Source organism: Tursiops truncatus, chromosome 1, assembly GCF_011762595.2.
Source record: "Tursiops truncatus isolate mTurTru1 chromosome 1, mTurTru1.mat.Y, whole genome shotgun sequence".
Classification (NCBI taxonomy): domain Eukaryota; kingdom Metazoa; phylum Chordata; class Mammalia; order Artiodactyla; family Delphinidae; genus Tursiops; species Tursiops truncatus.
This window is the reverse complement of record NC_047034.1, coordinates 149,812,832-149,833,476: the sequence shown is the minus strand read 5'-3', so window position 1 is coordinate 149,833,476 and position 20,645 is coordinate 149,812,832. Positions and strand designations below refer to the sequence as shown.

The following is a 20,645-nucleotide window of genomic DNA, read 5'->3' as shown; positions in this document are numbered from 1 at the left end:
TATTATAAGATTTGATATCCATAGGGCAAGTCCTCTGACCTAGTTCTCCTTTAAAATGTCTTAGCTATGATTGCAGGTATTTCTCTTCCTCCTTATAGTTCTGTCATCCTTTCCTTTATATACTATTCTATGTTATTAACATATTTAATATTTCAAACTGATATTTTTCCTGGTAAAAGTAACTTTTTACCCCCAGTGATGTTTTTAACCATAACATCTGCTTTATCTGATATTGTGCTTATTGTTTTGACAGTATCCCATCCGTTCACTTTCATTCTCTCTACAGTTTTGTTGTAGATAAGCCTTTCTTGACTAGCTGTGATGTTATACACTCTGCTTCTATGCTTTCCCTGGTTCTTCTAGAAAATACAATATGCATTATTAACTTATTAGTCTAAGAATGACTATTAATCTTTACTCTCCTTCCAGGTAATATCAGGTTGCTAGACTCCTTTCTTAACTTGTATGCCATTGTTGTCTTATTTTCAATTCTCTATATTTTAATGCATAAGATATTAAAATTCTATTTTATATTTCATTTTTCCTACATTTACATTTACCCACATATTACCTCTTTTTAAAATACTTCATCCCTTACTAGCGCTCAGCTTTTACCACTGGAGTCACTTTCCTTCTGCCCAAAGGAAAAATCAGTGAAGATTTCCTTTAGGGAGGCAAACCCACAAAGTGTTGGCAAACTCTACATTTCCTTTATATAGAAATGTCTCTACATTGCCATTTTCTTGAAAGATATTTTCTCTGTGCATAGAATTCTAGGTTATCAGCTAGTTTACCATAGAAATCATTCCACTGTCTTCCGGCTTCCATTGTTGGTATTGGGAAGTGTGTAAATCACTTTTCAAGGCAATGTGTTTTTTTCTGGATGTTTTTAGAATTTTCTCTTTGCCTTTGGTGCTCTGCTTGTGAATTTTTGGCTTGATATGTTTTACTGATTCTGGAAAAATGTCAGTCATTATCTCCTCAAATAGTTGCTTCTACCCATTCTCCCTTGCCTTTTTGTACTCCAATTAAATGTACATTAGAACTTCTCGTTCTATCCTCCATGTCTTTTTAAAAAAATTTATTGAAGTATAGTTGATCTATCCTCCATGTCTTTTAACCTCTCTTCCATATTTTCTGTATTTTTGTCTCCCTATGCATCATTTTGGATAATTTCTTATAATGTAACATCCAATTCACTAATCTCTCTTTGATTTTACCTAATATGTTATCTAATGGTAATCCATTAAGTTTTTAAATTTCAGTTTTATATTTTTATTTCTAGAAGTTCTATTTGGTCTTTTTCAAACCTGCCAAGTTGCTTTTAACTGTTACCCATTCCCTGAAAATATTTACAAGCTTGCTTTTATTTCTATGAACATAATAAACATAGTTATTTGTCTCTGATTAAATACATAAAGAATTTGTGAGTCTTTTTTTTTTCTTTCTATCAGTTACATCTGCTAGTTCTCTCATCATGTTTTGTTTCCTCATGTGCTTTGTTCTTTCTGACTGTACTGCTCATTGGCCCTGGAAAACTAGGAAGATGCTTTCCTTTAGAGAAGATTCATCTTTGATTCTGCCAGGTATCAGGGGAGGGGAGGGGGCAGGGAACACCAGCAACCTGGAACTACCTTAAAGCCAATTTTTCCTACATTTACATTTACCCACTTATTTACCTCTTTTTAAAATATTTCATTCCTTGAAGTATTTTACAACCCAAAGACTCTCTTTTTTCCTTGCTGCCAAGAAGACAGAATACTTCCTACATATATGGCAGCTTGCCTATGTGATTCTTTATACAACCCTTCTTCTTTCACAACTTTGAATCAAACTATGCCAGGAGGGTTTCTTCTACCAGCTGTACATCCAGTTTTCACAACAATTGCTGTAAGCAAGGGATATAGCTTTTTCACATCAGGGTGCACTTTTCACCTTAAAGAATATGACTTTTCTGGTACTTTCTAAGATCTACTGCTGCTGGTGTCTCTTGCTATCTCTGTGCTGCCTCCCTTCAGTTCTCCCCACGTGGCTTCTACCTGATCTCATCTATTTGGGACAGTCTTAACACACATGTTGAAGTCTACAGATTAAATTTCTTTCCTAATTTTGCTGGAAATGGGGTTTGCAAAATCTTCATTATTATTTTTTCACCTTCCTTGTTGCTTCTAAATATTTTCAAGGAAGAGAGGGGGAAATGCCAACTATTGCAATAATGTTTATACACAAAGGTTGGAATCATCTTGACTCTCCTCTCTCATATCCAGTACAAAAATACATCATTAATTCCTGTCAACTCCACCTTCAAAATATATTCAGACCTTGTCCACTTCTCATCACCTCCATCTCTACCCTAGTCCTAGCCACCATTATATTTTATCTGGACTATTGTATAGCCTCCTAATTAGTTGTCCTGAATACACCTTAGCTGCCTTGCAGTCTATTCCCATACAGCATTTACATTTATTTTTCTTAATTGAAGTATAATTGATTTACAATGTTATGTTAGTTTCAGGTGTACAGCAAAGTGATTCTGTTATACTGAGAATATATATATATATATATATATATCTCCTTTTTCAGATTCTTTTCCATTATAGGTTATTATAAGATACTGAATATAGTTCCCTGTGCTATACAGTAGGGCCTTGTTGTTTATCTATTTTATATATGGTAGTTTGTATCTGCTAATCCCAAACTCCTAATTTATCCCTCCCCTCACCCCTGTTCCCCTTTGGTAACCATAAGTTTGCTTTCTACGTTTATGAGTCTGTTTCTGTTTTATAAATAAGTTCATTTGTGTCATATTTTAGATTCCACATATAAGTGATAAAATATGGTATTTCTCTTTCTGACTTACTTCACTTAGTATGATAATCTCTAGGTCCATCCATGTTGCTGCAAATGGCATTATTTCATTCCTTTTTATGACTGAGTAATATTCCATTGTATATATGTACCACATCTTCTTTATCCATTCATCTGCCAATGGACATTTAGGTTGCTTCCATGTCTTGGCCATTGTAAACAGCAACATTTACATTTTTAAGACATAAGCCAGCTCATGCCACCTATGCTCAAAATCTTCTAATGGCTTCCTACCTCACTAGAATAAAATCCAAAGTCTTTAGCATGGCTGTGAGACTCTAATTCCCTCCCCCTCCCCTTCTCCCATGATTGTTGCATTCTAGCCACCATATCCTCCTTGTTGTTTTCCAAACAGGTCAAGCATACTCCCACCTCAGGACCTTTGCACTTGCTAAACTGCTCCACCCCTAGGTTCCCTCATGGCTCACTCCTCACTTCATTCACATCTCTACTCAAATATCACTATGTCAGGAGGTCTTCCTTGAACAACCTCTCTCACACAGCATCACTACCCCGCACATCCACTCCACGTCTCCTTACCCAGTCTATTTCTCGTCTTGGCACTTATCACCACCTTACATATTTTATACTTACTTGCTTCTTTGTTTGGCGTTGTTTGCTTTCCCCCACCAAGATATAAGCTCTATGAGAACAGGGCCTTTGTCTGTTTTTGTTCACTGATATATCACAAGCATCTAAACGGTGCTTGGCATTATAGTAAGTGCACAGTAAGTGTCACTGAATGAATGCTGTGGCTACAGAGGAACCCAACTGCAGGAAGTAGCGTGAAAGCAGAGACTGGGCAGCTCCTCTATCTCTGCTGCCACACTGTCTCTCACTACTTGCCGTCCAGCTTCTCTGCTCACTCAGCCACCTCCAACATCACCATTTTCAGCCTGAGTCTACAAGTCCTTCCCACCTGAGGTTCCTCAGCTTGGTGTCTAAATCCCAAATATCAGATTGGTCTGCCTTAGTCCAAGAACCCTTCCAGAGTCCAATTAGCCACTGTTGGGGGGATAGACGGTGGGTGGGGTCTGTTCACATGCCAAGTAGAGTCACCCTCTCCAGACTCTTTACAAGTGGGAAAGATGCTGGGGATCTTTAATTCAGATACAGAACAAGCCTCCACTAACACATCCCTGACGCTGGCAGAGAGAACGGGTGTGACTTCTACAAGGGTACCTCTAACAAATGCCTTCAGAGTCCTGGCAAGTGATATAAATGAGTGAATTGGGCAGGATGGTAAAGATGGCAAACGAGGGAGTCTCTGCTACATCCAAAGAGGGGTGGCTACTATAACTAACTACTGCCAAGGAGGAATGTGGACCCGCCGTTGCCAGATCTTCTGATGGTTCAAGAGAAACCAAGAAATTTGGCAATTTGGAAATTGTAGTGTGAAATCTCCCGCTTTCAACTAATCCAGTTTTTAAAAAATAAAACACTGCACAGACCAAATAAAACACATCTGCTAACCAAATTTGGTTCAGGGCTACCCGTGTGCAATTCTGTTTTATACAGTCAGCTCAAAAATAGGACACAGGTAATTTATCACCCTCAAGAGCAATGTTTCCCAGGGGGTTCAGTGTGAAGATTTCATTAGCTGGGGGAACCAGAGCTCTCGGTCCCCTTTCACAGCACCTGCCTTCATTTTCTCTACCAGTCCTGGTACAAACTCCCACCAATTTTACCCATGAGAGACGAGGCCTAATGGAAAGAATTAGGGCTTTGGAATCAAACAAACTGGGTTAAAACCCAATGCTACCTCTTAGCTTTCCTTAACTTCTCCAAAACTCAGTGTCCTCATCTGCAACCTGGGAATACTAATTCCTACCTAGAAAGGGTCTAAGGAATGGAATCAATATAAGTAAAGTGCTTGGTGCATAACAGAGGCACAGAGTAGATAACTCTTATTAATAGCCTAGGAGTCGCCCTCACCATAGAAAGGCATGATAAAATTTTCCATAATGTAAAAGTTTTGAAAGAAAGGTTGCAGGAGGACACAGCTACAACCTGAAAACAAAACCAAGCGCTCTTCACTCTCCACTCTGTGTCTAGACAATGGAAGAATCCGGGAAGTGCTCAGATCGACAGCCTACAGGGTTCCTGTACTCCCAGGACAGAGATTGTGTCTTTGAGGCATTACACGCAGTGTCCTCAACAAAACCACCTTTAGAAAAGTTTCCTAGAACTTTTCAGAATTATTCTGGCAGGACCCAGCTTCCCTTCTTGGCCTATAAACCCTTGTGCCTCCACAAATTACCCTGACAGCCTCCTCCCACTCCAAGGGCCTCTACTTCCTGTTCCAAACTACTGTGCTGAGCAATCCAGTTATGGAAATAGCTCCTGGGTGGCAGAGGAACGCCTGTGTTCCGGAGGCTTGTTTCGCTGCTTCTCCCTCCTGCCTGTCAGAAGGGAGGGTGCTGTTATCACTTGCAAGGACTCGAGGAACACTTTATATTTCCCTCTTCTTCCTCTTCCCTCTAGCCTCAATATGCTCCTAATAAGAAATGTTTTTAACATCTAAAGTGGAGTTTTTCAATCTCAACCCTATGAGCATTTCAGTCTGAACAATCCCTTGTTTGGGGGGCCATCCTGTGCATTGTGGGATGTTCAGCAGCTTCCCTGGTCTCTACCCACTGGATGCCGGTAGCAGGTATGCTGTCCCCAGTCGCAACAACCAAAAATGCCTCCAGACATTGCCAAGTGTTCCCTAGGAGGCGAAATCGCCCCTAGTTGAAAACCACTAGTCTAAAAGATAGTGGAAAACCAAGGCCAATATTGTCCTGGCAAAAAAAAAAAAAAATGAGATTATACAGTTTATTTCCACATACACTATTAGACAAAGTATTTCAACTTATAAATTTGTAAATATGAATACAGAACTGAAGAAATGTCGCATCCTAAGCCAGAAATACATAAAGGAACAAGAGAAAAATGAACTTACAAAGCTCGCAACTATTTCTCCTGTCTTTGTGGCTTCCTGTTTAAATCTTATTTGTTTCCTCCAAATTATCCTGTTCTCCAGTCAATGTGGTAACCATTTTATGCCAAGCCTTCTCTGAAGTGACATGCAATCTGCATTGGAGAGAAAAACTCCTAATGCCTCTCTGAGCACTCCCCATGAGGTGTGGTAGCTCTGCAGCACACACTCAACAGGTGTCACTGGAGAACGGAAGCCCCCAAAGAAGATTTCCCAGTGAAATGAGAAGAAAGCATCACGTCCTCCTGGTATGGCTTCAAACACCACCAGATTCCCATCATGGCCAAGAAGCAAAACACAAGGCTAAAAAAGCAGTGTGAGAGGTTACAACACCCAAGGAGAAATACTATTCTATTTCTTCATTAGGCAGAGGGAGTTTCCCATGGTACACTCCCCTCCTGAAAAGAAAGAAAATCTGCTTTCCACTCTGCACAGGGCTTACACTAGCCACAGTCTGTTATTCAGCTTTGGGGGATATACATACAAAGTTGTCTCTCCTCCCCACAGCACTGGACTTCCCAGCTCCACTCCCAACGCCCACCCCCCCACCCGACTCCAGAGAGATGTTGACATTTTCCTCCTCTCTGACGCTTGTGGACAGGCAGATGCTGGGTGCAGGGGATTCTGTCTTTTGGGGTCCATTACTTCTTCAATCCCAGGCCGCCACCTGTCTCAGTCTGGATCCCCTCAATCCTAGATTCTGGCCAAGGCCTCCTAACTTGTCTTCCTGGTTCAGAGTTTCCCTTCTAATCCAGGTTTCACACAGATGTTGATCTTTCAAGAGCACAATCCAGAAGGGCCCAGAATCCTTCTGTGGTTTCTCGTTCCCTATCACTGGATACAATCCCAGCTGCTTCTGTGCACAGATTTGTGAAACACACCAAATGGCTGGCTCAGGAGGTGCCCGAGCAGCAGCAGGATAAGCACTGAGTGAAACAGGTATGCACACGTCGGGGGTTCATCCATTGTATAGATGGTGAAGGGAGAAAGGGGTGGAGGCTGTTAGATGCAGTGACCTTAAAGTTTCCTTTCAACCCTGACTTGCCACAATGCTGGGAACTCCTGGATCCGCCATTCAGGTCCTGCCATCCAGGTCCTGCCATCATCTGACCCCAAGCCTCCCGCAAAGTGATGTCAAACGGTCCTCCACGAATGCTCCTGCACTGTCCAGCACATGATTACCCCACTTCCACAGCATGACTTCTTTTCTGCTTGTCTTTTATTTTTTTAATTACAAAGGAATGATGCTGGTGGCAACAGAATAAAACAATACTGAAATATTTAAGATAAAGTCTCTCGACCACCGCACTCCCATGGTGCAGTGCATGGTGGCCACTGGCAAGCATACATCGTGCGCCCTCCAGTCCTTCTCCATGACACATACACATACGCATGCGCACACACGCCACTCATTTGATACTTGATCTTATACTGTGCCTTAGGGAGGAGGAAATTTAATTCTTACATGCATTGACTCATCTCTCCAGCTCCCCAGGAGGTTAAGGCTAGTTAGTTCATCTGCTTCAATTGCTATTATCCCACCAATGAGGAAATGGGAGGCAGGGAGATCAGGTACCCTCCTCAAAATCACAGATTAGTTGGTGACAGAATTAAGGCCAGAATAAGAACTCTTAGCCCAGTGTTTGTTATTACGCTGTAAGTGCTCTTCTCCCCACAGTGCAGGGTGTATGCAGGCAGCAGGTAGAAATAAATACTTGCTGGAAAAAAAATAACCTACAGAGGCAGGATAGCACAGTGGTTAAGTACTTGGACTCTGAACTCAGGCTGCCTACCTTAGGATCTAGCTGTCGTTTACTTAACTATGTGACCTGAGTCGATCAACTGGGCCTCAATTTCATTGTCTGAAACTGGGGTAATGACAGTACCTCCCTTATAGGATTGTTGTGAGAATTAGATAAGTTAACATCTGTAAGGCACCCAAAACAATGCCTGATACCTATGCTAATAAAATCAGCATCATAGTACTAATATAGTCCCCCAAATACAGTAAATATCATCCTTCTTAAAATTTAAGCTGGCAAATCAAAACTAAATCTTGTTAACTCGGTTCCTCGTTCAAAAAGAAATCAGCATGTCGGGAAAACTCACATGCTATTAGTCCACAAAATACTTAAGTGACACCGTGACTGAAATCATTTCTACAAGTAGGAATGACCTCATAATGACCTCATAGATCAAAAGCATTGTAACACCTACCGCACCAAAGAATAAAAAACCTTAACAGCCTCTAGCAGTAATTATCTAAGTAAAGTAGGCTGCAAAAATGTTGAAGAATTGTTTTTGCCATGACAATATTTCGAGTAAATTGCTGCTTCTATACTAAAAGTACTGGTGTTGCAGAACTGGCATACTAATAGAAAGATTATTATAGAAACGCTATTAAAATGAATTAGACATTATTAAAGATTCAACACTACAACAGTGCCTGATTACAAGAGATTTCAAGCTGTATTGCTTAATGGGCAGAAAAAAGTGCTAATTAAGCCCACTCTTAGAGGATGTCCCTAGGCAGGTTTGTAAACCACAGGCAGCAAGAGGTGTATGGACTAAATGCAGAACCAGTAACGCCAGCCCAGATGGATACAGTCCTACCAGGAAGATAGGGAGAGAACAGGAAAAGCCAAGGTTTTCTGCACAGGAGGGGTAACCTGGTAAAGCAGACAACTATCCAAACTTATTTGAACCTCAGGGTTTTGGGGGGTTTTTTGTTTGTTTGTTTTCCTTAACTGCTTTGTCAGCAACACTTCTAATTCCTCCTTTGCTTAAGTGAAGAAACCCAAATATAACCCACCATAGATTAGCCACCCTTAATAAACAGTACAAGCAGGGAGAGGCAGAGAAAGCCTTGCCATTATCACCAAAGCCTTCTCAGGCAACCAGAAGACACTGAATAGCTCTACTGGCAGCACCTCGGCCAAAAGCATCTCTCACCGCAAACAGCCTAAAGCTCTCAGTGGTTCTCAGAGTTGCTAGACTAAAGGCATTAGCCATGCGTTTCAGGATCTATTTTGCTTTCCCACCTTGTTAATTAACTAATCAGGGATGGCAACGCGCTTCACAAATACGAAGTGTCAGGGAAATGCTAAGTAAATTCGTCTACACGTTCTGTCAATGCTCAATTAGGAAAGGGGGAAGAGCGAGGGGCTGAGCTTTCCCCAGGATGCTGCAAGCTAGGGGATAGGCTCGCTAACGTACAAGCGGAGAGAGACCTGTGTGCCCTGCAGCAGCCTCCAGCCCAGAGCAGGGCTCTCGGCAGGACTTCTGGAAAGGAAACCTGGACCAGGGCCACCCCGGGGCAAAGGCAACGCTTCTCGCAAGGCGCATCCTCGCAGCTCAGCCTCCATCTCTCCGCATCTCTCAGATGTCAACAAACCCGGACCACAAAGTGAAACTTTCCGGGCCCCCGCTGTCGCGCTGGTTGTCTGCCCTCTGCCTGGGAGCGCGGCACGGGGACAGGTGTGGGGCCGAGGCTCGGGAGGGGCCCCTGCCCCCAGCCCCAGCGATTGTGTAATCGGCCCGAGATGGGGGTGCTCGGGACCAGCCCCACGCCGGGATGCGGAGGCGCGGCCCGGGGACCCGGCTGCAGGCGCGGCGCCCGGAGGTGTTGGGGGGATGGGGAGGACGGTCGTCCCGCCCCCCGGGACCGCCCCCGGGAGGCAAGGGGAGCCGCGGCGCTGACACAGCCCGGAGGGGGCGCCCGCGCGGCGGACCGCTGCCGAGTAGGGGGACGCGATGGCTCGGCAGCGCAGCCGGCCTTACCTGCGCGCCGGGCCGGCACGGCGGGAGGCGGCTCGGGATGCCGGGGCGACGGACGGCGGTCGGCAGCGCCGGCAGCCACCGGGGCCACGACATGTAAGGAACCGCGGCGGCGGCGGCGGCGGCGGCGGCGGGCGCGGGACTGACAGCCCCAGGCCCCGCCTCCAGGCCCTGGGCCCCGCCCCCTCCGCGGCCGCACGGCTGGCCCCGCCTCCTCCGCCCACCGCTGGGGTCAAGCTCGGTCCACCGGCCCGGAGGGCGGGGCCCCTCGCTTCCGATTGGTCCGGGAGATAACCGCCCCGCCCACTCCCCACCCCCTCCTTGGCGGCGAAGCGGCGCGTGCGCGGTGGCTGCGATGGGCAACGCGTAAGTGCTGAGTGCTGGCGTTCTGGGTCCGCTACAGCTGGTATTGGGCATCCTTCCTTATCCGGCACGACTGAGAGCCTTGGGTGACCTGAAGAACCAGGAGTCAGACTCAGACTTCACGGTGAATTTTCTTTATTCACCTGTGAACGAATCTGCGGGGAAAAAAGTCAAACCGGAATGAGCCAGGCTCTAACTACAGGAGACCGCGAAACTAGGAACTACAGAAAACGAACCGCTGGCCCGGACGTATCTGCGACAGGTCTAGGGGTGCTTTATCCACGCGCTGGATTCGCTCCCTGGTCAACAAGTGTGATGGATGTGCAGAAGGTCCAGTAGCTGTGAAGCGAGGTTAGGACATTAAGGTTGTGCCGACAGAGGACGTGAGAGGGATGTTGAAGAAAGTAGCCTCTCTCCAGCGCCTACTTCCTTCTCCCCACCCCCCCCCCCCACCCCTGTATATCTCACCGCTCCCTCTGCGGCTCCCGCCACCCTCAGCCTGTAAATAAGAAGGGAAACATATATCTACACAAAAACTTGTCCACAAATGTCGTAGCATATTCATAATGGCCCAAAATTGGAAATAATCGAATGTCCATCGTTTGATGAATGGATAAACAAATTATGGTTTATCCATACAGTGGAATTTCATTGGGCTATGAAAAGGACTGAAGTACTACTGATCCATGATATTATATGGACGAACATTGAAAACTAAGTGAAAGAAGCCAGGCGCAAAAGATCATATTGTATATAAGTCCACTTGTATGAAATGTCCAGAATGGGCAAATCTATATAGACAGGAAATAGGTTGGTGGTTGCCAAGGGCTGGGGGAAGGGAGAATGGAAAGTGACGGCTAATGGGCATGGGGTTTCTTCTGGGGTGATGAAAATGTTCTGGAATTAGATAGGAGTGATGATTGCACAACTTTGTGGATATACTAAAAACCACTGAGTAATACATTTTAAAAGAGTGAATTGTATGGTATGTGAATTATATCTCAATTTTTTTTTTAATCAAGCTACAATTTTTTAAAAACCACACCTAACTCCCTTGAGGCTGTACCCTTTCCAATTACCATGCACTTTCCCAGCCCTTCTCATCCAAGATTCTTGCAAGGGTGGTCTGCATGTTTTTACTTCTACTTCCTCATCTCCCATATATATATTAGTTCTCTAGAATGTGGCTTCTGCCTGCACTAGAGCTCAAAACCGATGTCTCCCTTAATCCTTTGGCTTTCTGTGACCCTGAACATTCCTGGTTCTCCCCCTTCTCTCCATTCTTTCTGTCTTTTGACCTTCATTTCCTTGGCAAACTTATTTTAAATATTGATGTTTTCCATGGCTCCTCCCAAAATCCTTCCTAGGTTCTATCAGCCATGTCCATGAGTTCAGTTACTGAGCTTCAAATTCTTACATGCACCTGATGTCCCACAGGTGTCTCAAACTCAGCATGTCCTAAGAAATTTGTCACCTTCGCTCCCCCTGCTCTACCATCTCTCTAATAGTGATATCTATCACTGCATGCTGGGACCTGGGAGTCATCCTTGATTCTTCCCTTGCTCTTCTTCTAGAGTCAACCACCAATCTTGATCCCATTAATGTCCTTACATCCCACCGTTCTTCTCTGTTGTGACTACCAAAATAGAGTGTGCTAGTCCACACTCTATCATCTTTTGCCAATTCCCTTCATCTTTTGTCCCCTTCACATCGAGCTCCCAAACAGCTGGTAAGGTGGATACCCACTGCTTTAGCTGACATAGCGAGCATTCCTCATTCTTATGAGAGCAACGCCCTGATTTTGCTTTAAGAACCCACCCTCCCCCATGAAATATAGGCTTGGTGAGACTGCCAATCAAGATGCCGACTCTACCTGGTTCAGGCTGGGTGTGCCCTCAAGCTGGGACAATACAACATCCTTCTTCTGGAATTTGAATCCTGCACAGAGCAAAATAAAAACAGAAGGTGGTTGGACCTGATTTTCCCCGACCAAGGAGACTGCCAGTCAACTCCTGATATTTCTGTCCTGGGAGCTCTTTTCAGAGCCTGGTGCTGCAGCTTTTCCTTCGGTTTTCTGAATGATCCCATAGCTCTCCAGTGAATTCCTTTTTGGAAGTTAACCAGGGTTGCCTGCAACCATAGATCCAAATGAATACAGTAATATGTCTAAGACACAAACCATATCTTTCCCTACCTAAAACTGTTTAGAGGCATCCTATCACCCATAGGATAGACTCCAAGCTTCATGACCCTGACCCTGCCTGCCCCTCCCACGTCTTCTCTCCCCACCCCCTGCCTGGCCCTTCTGAATTACTTGGAGTTTCATGGAAACTCACTGTAAGATTTCATGCCTCAGCGTTCATGAGTCCCCTCTGGGTAGAATAACCTTCCCTATTTTCCACCAGCTAACTTCAACCGTTCTTTAAGGAGTTCTCCTCCTTCAGAAAGCCTTCCCTAGCTCTTCCCTGTTCCCAATATTCTGCTTCCTTTGTGTTCTCAAAGCACCCTATTCTTCCAGCTGTTACTGCACTTAATGGTGTAGTATTTTACTTATCCATTTAATTATCTTCCTCTTCCACTAAACTTGGAGTTCCTGGAGGGCTATACCCTTCTCTTTCGTATCCTTAGCGCTTAGCACAGCGCCTGGCACATGGCAGGTGCTCAGAACCCTCCTTTCTTCTTCTTTGCCTCTGTAATTCCTGAATATGTGAATAAGACACTGAATAAGTGTCTCTCATTGAGGGACATTAACAAGGATTTTTCCCAGAAAGATAAAAAGCAGAAGTTCAGCCCTAAAGCATCTATACAGTTGCCCCCAAACTGAATTCCAGTTCCAAAACATTTTCCAGAAGATGGCTAAAACCTCAGTAAGACTAAAGAACATTTATTTAAATGATATAGTTCTCATCTCTAAAATCTACTCAGTTTCTCCTGAAAGCCTTCATGGCTTAATGAGATGCAAAATTAAGTGGCTCAGACAATTGTACTCATTACTGTGACCAAATAGCAAGGTGTGTTTTTGTGGTTATTTGTAACCATAGCGGAAGAATAAATCGAACATAACAAGTAAATCCATAGTTCCATCTGATGTCTATTGTGAAACATGTACTACCTTAAGAGGGATTGTAGAACCATCCCTATGCAGATGCTGAGTGAGAAGAGCTGGGCTCTAGTTTTAACTTGGCCACGACCAGCTACTTGACCTTGGGTAAGTCGCTGCCCTTGGATGCTTGCAGTGAGACTCCCCAGTATCCATTCCTCCATTGTCCCACCATCAGAACTACAAAAGTTCTTTGGAAAACCACTTTTTCTCCATTCTAATCCATATAGTCTTGCTTAACCTGGCCGCAAACTCCAGGAGTTGGGCCTGATTGACTTAAAGCAATCCTTCTATACCATTTGGTTATAGACATTAGTTCAAAGGCAGACATGAAACCCAGTCAAGGCAATGAGATTTGAGAAGACATTTTCAAGGGCTTCTGACAAAAAGAAGATTCCTCTCTCTGCTGTAGCTCCTATCAATGATGTAAGGTCTAGAATTAATGCAACCACATGTGACAACAAGGATAGAGACTAGATTGCCAGACAGTGGATGAATCCTGAGAAAGGCTTAATGGGAAAATGGAAAATAAACAGAACCTCAGTTACATTGTTGAGCAGTGAGCAGCTAGATCAAGCCACACCGGAAGCTGTTACCCCATACTTTCCAGTTATATGAGCCAATAAATCCCTTACATTGTTGGAGTTTAGTTTTCTGTCTATAACATAAATTGTCCTAACAATAACACTTAACAATCTCTGTGGGCCTCCATTTTCTCATAAATAAAATAAAGGTAATATGAATAATCTCTAGGAATTCTTCCAGCTCTCACATCCTGTGAGTCTCCAAAGGGTTAATGTACTTATAAAGATGTAAGCCCATTATGATTTACTAGTAAACACTAAAGAAAATAAGACTCTCTAACCCAACCAAAGAGACTAGAAATGCGAACAAAAATCCTTAATCTTTAGCCTATACCAGGGGCTACCCTGATCTCCACCCTCTCCCCCTATACTTCAGCCACTTGTTCCTACGCTCTGAGAATAGTTATTGGGGGAGGGGTGATCTGGGAAGGAAGCACATAGGTTGCCCTGCTTTAGAAGGTCTATGATTCTTGGTGGTGCCCATGGCCTTAGACCCCTTGTTCAGATTCTGACCTCTTCTACCTGAACTCTTTGACCTGAGCCTTCCCCTGTGCCTTCTCTCTCTCCCCGGATCTGACCTCTGGGTCATATGTTTAACCTGCCAGCCTTCCCTCATATCTGCGTTCCCAGCACTGACCACCTTCAATCAGCTGGAAGTGCTGATATATTATCCAGCAACTCCAGAGCACAGGTTCGTTTATCTGTAGCAACAGGGCCTAGAGGAAGGAGACCGGGATGGTTACTTAATTGAGGAAAGTCACTTAATAAAAGAGATTAAGCATCTTAGAAGCCTGAAGGGTTGAGCAAATTGTTTGATATACCGCACTAGCAATTATGTGTGAAAGGTTTCACATACAGGATATGTAGCTCGTATAAAATAATGCATTTGGACATGCAATTGTAATCAACATCCTAATTCAAAAAGGCATTTCCTGTTAGGTATTGTATTGGGACACTGGGGCCATACCTGAAGGCACTGGGAACCCCGGGAAGAAGCGATGTGGAAAGAATCCGTGTTGCTTTCCTAGAAATGGAAATTAAGAGTATGCTGTTAATTAAGTTTGTTCTTTGTTCTGCTTTGCAAGATTCATGGAAAAAGACAGATCTCCAGCACAGTTTTGATTGATTCAGTTAACATTTTATGACCAAATCACCTTTACATACAGAGATGACTAAGATAATGTTCCTATCCTTCAGGAGCTCAGGAGCTGGGTCAGGAAATGGACACTGAATCAGGCTGGACACTGGCTGATCAATCAGGACACTGGCTGATCTGAACTGAAAACCCACAAGACAGTCCAGATGACACAGTTTATAGGGATCAGCCTCCCAGGGGAAGAATAAAGCAGAGAGGGCAGAGAGTGGATATAGAGCATAAATATAGAATAATCAGTTCACTTCACCCCGTTTACCATCCAGCTTCCATTACTGCCTTTCATTTTAGTAATGAAAATCTCATCCCAAATACAAGGAGACAGAAGTGTCATCAGCCATTGTATTATCCTTGGTGATGTCATCTAAAGTGTACTCCCACCTGCAATCTAAATTTTGAGGTTCGCTACCACCAGTATTCTTCACGTAAAGAATCGGGAAAGGGGAGAGGGAAATAATCAATTAGCATAAAATTAGTATGACTGTTATAGTCACCACTTCTGTAGCCTGTCCCGAGGCGAGAGCCCATAATCGTGGCTTCCTTCTTTGATTATCCATTCTGTGTTCACCTTACCCTCTACCAGCTGGTGGGAAGACCCAAACCTTCGTCTCAAGGTAACTGAGCCCTTACTAATCCTCTCTGTATTGGGTTACCAGTTTTCCAATGAACTTTATAATTGGAGTGGAAATTCTAAGAAGAGGCCCCATGAATCCCTTGGGTTCCAAGCAGTCTTCTCAGCCCAGTGCACAGCGGACACCCAATTTCCCCCTGATAGCCAAGACAGCGATCTGCTTCTCTTCTTGTTGATTTAGTGGCATGAGGAGTCCCCAAGTGGCCAGGGACAAGCTCAGCTTCCAATTCATCAGAACCATGACTGCATTCCTTAGTGGGAATATACTTCTCTTAGAACCAACACCCCACACCTGTCAAACCCAAGATCATGGAGAAAGAAACAAAAGTTCTGTTAAAGGGAGTGTTCACTGTAATTGTTAGGAGGGCCACTCTTTTTTTTTTGCGGTACGCGGGCCTCTCACTGTTGTGGGCTCTCACTGTTGTGGCCTCTCCTGTTACAGAGCACAGGCTCCGGACACGCAGGCTCACGGGCCCAGCCGCTCCCTGGCATGCGGGATCCTCCTGGACCGGGGCACGAATCCGTGTCCCCTGCATTGGCAGGCGGACTGTCAACCACTGCGCCACCAGGGAAGCCCAGAAGGGCCACTCTTAACTCTTCCCTTTGCTTCCTAGCCCATGTGTTGTTGCTATGGAGACAACACCAGCTATAGATTGCTGGTTTAAAGCATACACTGCATCCTCCAGGTAAGCTCAGGCCTTGCATAGCATCACATCACAGCTGGCCTACTGGCCCTTCACTTACAGACATCTTCATTACAGTAGCCCTGTGTTGAAAAAGACAGAGATGCTGTCAGTCTTTTTTCCTGGATGGCAGTATGGAGCAGAGCTGTCCACAGATTTCAGAATTGTTATGTATGAGAGAAATGCATGCCTATAGTCTTTAAGCCATTCTCTCTGGGGGTCACTTTGGCTCTAAGTAAGATAGCAATCATGGCTGTTAGCACAGCCCCAACTTGTGCTCTTTCTAGCTAGGTTACAGGGAGGGTCATGGGGTGGAGAGTATAGAAAGAGGAGAGCCTCTGGCACTCTAACCCATGTTCAAATACAGCTGCTGGCTGTACATTCCCCACTGGGCAACCCTCTGCCTCAGAAAACCACCCCTGTACTTAAATTCCAGCTCTTGCTCAGGTGTTTTCCTTCAATGGCAGAGGGAAGAGTGGGGGAAAGAAGGGACACTCAGAGGCAGGTAGGACTGCTTGAAACCACTCTGAATCACTCCCTGCCCCATCCGGTCCATTGCTGCCCTGACACAACTGTCCACCCTCAGCCAGCACTACTAGAGCCCTGCTGCTTCTCTGTCTTGAAGAGATGAAGATGTGGGCAGTGACCTGCCCAGGGAGAGAGAAATAATTCAACTCAACTAAAAGACTTCCCTCTAGCCTAACCCCGCTAGGCTTCTACCCAGCGCTCCTCTGCTCTGTGTGGTTGTTTATCATACAGAGACACCAACTACATTCTGTCTCCCTAGGGGATTCTCACCATCCTTCTGATGGTTTCTCAGGTCCATCGACTTCCCTCTCCCATCTATGTTGTCAGAGAAAAGTTGAATGACCAGTGCTCGTTCCCTGTCCTATGCTGAGGTGAGGTTTCAGAGGTAGTGGGGAGACAGGTCAGAAGAACCTGTTGCAGAAGGAGGTGGAGTATGAATAGGAAGGTGGTTACATAGTATATGATCTCATTTATATGAAATTTCCAAAATAGGTCAGTCTACGGAGAAAGAATGCCGACTAATGGTTTCCAGCGGCTCAGGGGAGGCAGGAATGGGGAGTGACTGCTTAACGGGTAGGGAGTTTCCTCTTGGGGTGATGAAAATGTTCTGGAACTAGACAGCAGTGATAGTTGCCCAACATTGTGAGTGTCATAAATGGTGCTGAGTTGTATACTTTTGGCTAAAATGGTGAATTTCGTGTTATGTGAATTTTATCACAATAAAAATAATAGGCAGTTGGACTTTATAATGATTGGACAGAGAAGATACGCAAGAGTTCCAGGGTGAATCTGGTGGAGACTGAAGTAAACAGAGCTGTAAGAGATTTATTTGACCTTGGAGTCCGTCTTGGAGCGTCTGTTCCCTTGAGCACAGGGACTGATGGGGATGAAGGAGAGCGGGGGAGAAAGCAGGACGAGTAGAGAATGCTAACTCCAGGAAGGGGAGGGGAGCAGGTGTCTGGGCCAGGCATCTTTTCTGGATCCTCCTGATGTCATGGATTTTCTGGGGTTTTTTGTTCTTTTGTCTGTTTCTGAGTACTCGGCATTCTATCACCTCCTTATCTGGGGAGAATTCAAAGCGAGGGGTGGGGCATGGGCAGGTGGAATACTCCTTTGTAAATCTTGACTGTAGGCAGGGACCTTCCTCCCAATCCACAGTCTGAGAAGGCCAGAGACTTTCCCTCTAAGCCCCGTACCACCACCTGCTAACTTGCTTAGCTGATGGGATATTTCTTCCAGGACTTCAGATCATGGAGAGTGATGCAATGACACAAAAGCAGGTGAGGGACCACTCACAGCATCCAATCCCAAGGATGAGAGTTCACCAGTGGACCGAGTGTGGGGCTTTAGCATTGAGGGTCCAGGGGCAGCTGTACCTGGCAGCATCTCCATCACACTGGCCTTGAGGGTGGCCTTGGCTGTGGTAGCCATGGCCTGGCCTCTTGTTCTGGTTATCTTCTGAGCCTGGTTTGCCAGCCTCCCTTCAATTCTCAAGCCACCTGACATCCTTCCAATAAATCCCTTGACTGCTCAAGTTAGCCAGAACTTGTTTCCGTTACTTGTAACTAGGAACCCTGGTACGTGGATGTGGCCTTACCGCCTCCCTTCCAAACAGAGAACGTGGTACATTCCAATTAAATGCAGACGGCTTCTTGCAAAACTGAAGTGCTCTCTGCACCTTAATTTTTGTGTGTGTGCCTGTGTGTGTGTGTATTTCATTTTAAGTATTACAGATGTGAAAACAAAATGCATTTCCAGGCACTGACTTATTGCAACTATGGTGATGGGCAGAAAGAGCACTGATCTAGCAATTAGAAGACCAAGCCACGCTAGTAATGCATCCCCGGGCAAGTCAGTTTCTTCTTTATGTGGCTGACGAGATCTATGAGACCTTCTCCAGTACTTAAGATTCTGTGGTTCAGGAAATGCAAAGGAAATAATTTATATTAGCACCGTGCCTGGGAAAACGAAGTATTCTCTCTCACAAAGAGGCTCTGTCTGAGTCAGTGTCATACAATGAAGACAACCTCAGTTGTCAGTCTTTACTTCATCTATTAAATGACGCACAGCCTTGTAGACAAGCAACAGAAGTTAACAACAGCCTCCTCTCCCCGTGGGGGTTGCCGTCTGCAGTAATCATACTACTGAGAGTTCACATGTGGAGCTCTCATTTAATCTCTACAACAACCCCATGAAGGAAGTGCTATTATTATCCCCATTTTACTGATGAAGAAGCAGAGGCACAGAGAGGTTAGGTAACTTGCCCAAGGGCCACACAGCTAGTAGGTGACAGAGCCAGGATTCAAACTCAAACTTTCTGGCTCCAGAATCCAACTGCCTTATGTGTATGTGTGTGTGTGTGTGTGTGTGTGTGTGTGTGTGCGTGCTAAAATTCACATAACATAAAATTCACTATTTTAACCATTTTAAGGTATACAGTTCAGTGACATTTAGTACACTAACAGAATCCGTGCTTTAAACAATACACTATATTGCCAAAACGATATACATCATATTACTCAGCCATAAAAAAGAATAAAATAATGCCATTTGCAGCAACATGGCTGGACCTAGGGATTATCATATTAAGTGAAGTAAGTCAGACAGAGACAAATATCATATGACATCACTTATATGTGGAATCTAAAAACAGGATACAAATGAACTTATTTACAGAACAGAAATAGACTCACAGACATTGAAAACAAACTTATGGTTATCAAAGGAGAAAGGGGGGAGGGGTAAATTAGGAGCTTGGAGTTAATAGATACACACCACTATATACAAAATAGGTAAACAACAAGGACCTACTGTATAGCACAGGGAACCATACTCAACATCTTGTAATAACCTATAATGGAAAAGAATCTGAGAAATATATACATGTATGTATAACTGAATCACTTTGCTGTACACTTGAAACTAACACAACATTGTCACTTAACTGTATTTCAATTAAAAAACTATATATGTCATCAAATAAACCCAATTTACCATCAGTTTTATAGACTGAGAGATCGTGAGATGAAGCAGTCATTTCTTTCATCCACTCCCTTGAATACGATGGGTAGCGATGTAATTTCCCAATGATGATTATAGGGTTGTGGTATGATTCATGGTGTTAGGTAGCTTCTATTTCTAATCCACTCTTTGCCTCCACAAAGGCTGCATCTAATCTTTTTTTTAACGTTTTTATTGGAGTATAATTGCTTTACAATGGTGTGTTAGTTTCTGCTTTATAACAAAGTGAATCAGTTATACATATACATATATCCCCATATCTCTTCCCTCTTGCGTCTCCCTCCCTCCCACCCTCCCTATCCCACCCTTCTAGCTGGTCACAAAGCACAGAGCTGATCTCCCTGTGCTATGCGACTGCTTCCCACTAGCTATCTACCTTACGTTTGGTAGTGTATATATGTCCATGCCACTCTCTCACTTTGTCACAGCTTACCCTTCCCCCTCCCCGTGTCCTCAAGTCCATTCTCTAGTAGGTCTGCATCTTTATTCCCATCTTGCCCATAGGTTCTTCATGACCATTTTCTTTTAGATTCCATATATATGTGTTAGCATACGGTATTTGTTTTTCTCTTTCTGACTTACTTCACTCTGTATGACAGTCTCTAGGTCCATCCACCTCACTATAAATAACTCAATTTCGTTTCTTTTTATGCTGCATCTAATCTTAATCAACCTCACAAGATGAGTTTCCATCACACTTTAACACTTCAGTAGAGGATCTAGCAAGGGAACTCCACGCTTCCTCCCAGGGCTGGTCCCACCTTTTAATGACATTCCAACTCCAGAAAGTCCTGACCTACATCCTCTTTCACACATGGAAGCTTTCAACTTTAATGCTGACTTTGGGGACAGAGGGGGAGGTGTTGAAAAAAGATGGTCAGTGTTTCCTCTGCAGTGATCCTTCATATTGATTGAGTGTCTGAACCACCAAGACATGACTGTGGCTTTGGGCAAATT

At 44.3% G+C, this 20,645-nt stretch overlaps 1 long non-coding RNA gene across 1 annotated transcript in view; it reads right to left on the bottom strand.

The window, feature by feature from the left end:
* The window catches only part of LOC141276318 (uncharacterized), a 345,748-nt gene extending 335,983 nt beyond the window's left edge, over window positions 1–9,765 (bottom strand). The window contains exon 1 of the long non-coding RNA XR_012325652.1: window positions 9,629–9,765. This is a non-coding gene — a long non-coding RNA (uncharacterized lncRNA). The remainder of the gene's footprint in view (window positions 1–9,628) is intronic.
* Window positions 9,766–20,645: the final 10,880 nt, after the last annotated feature.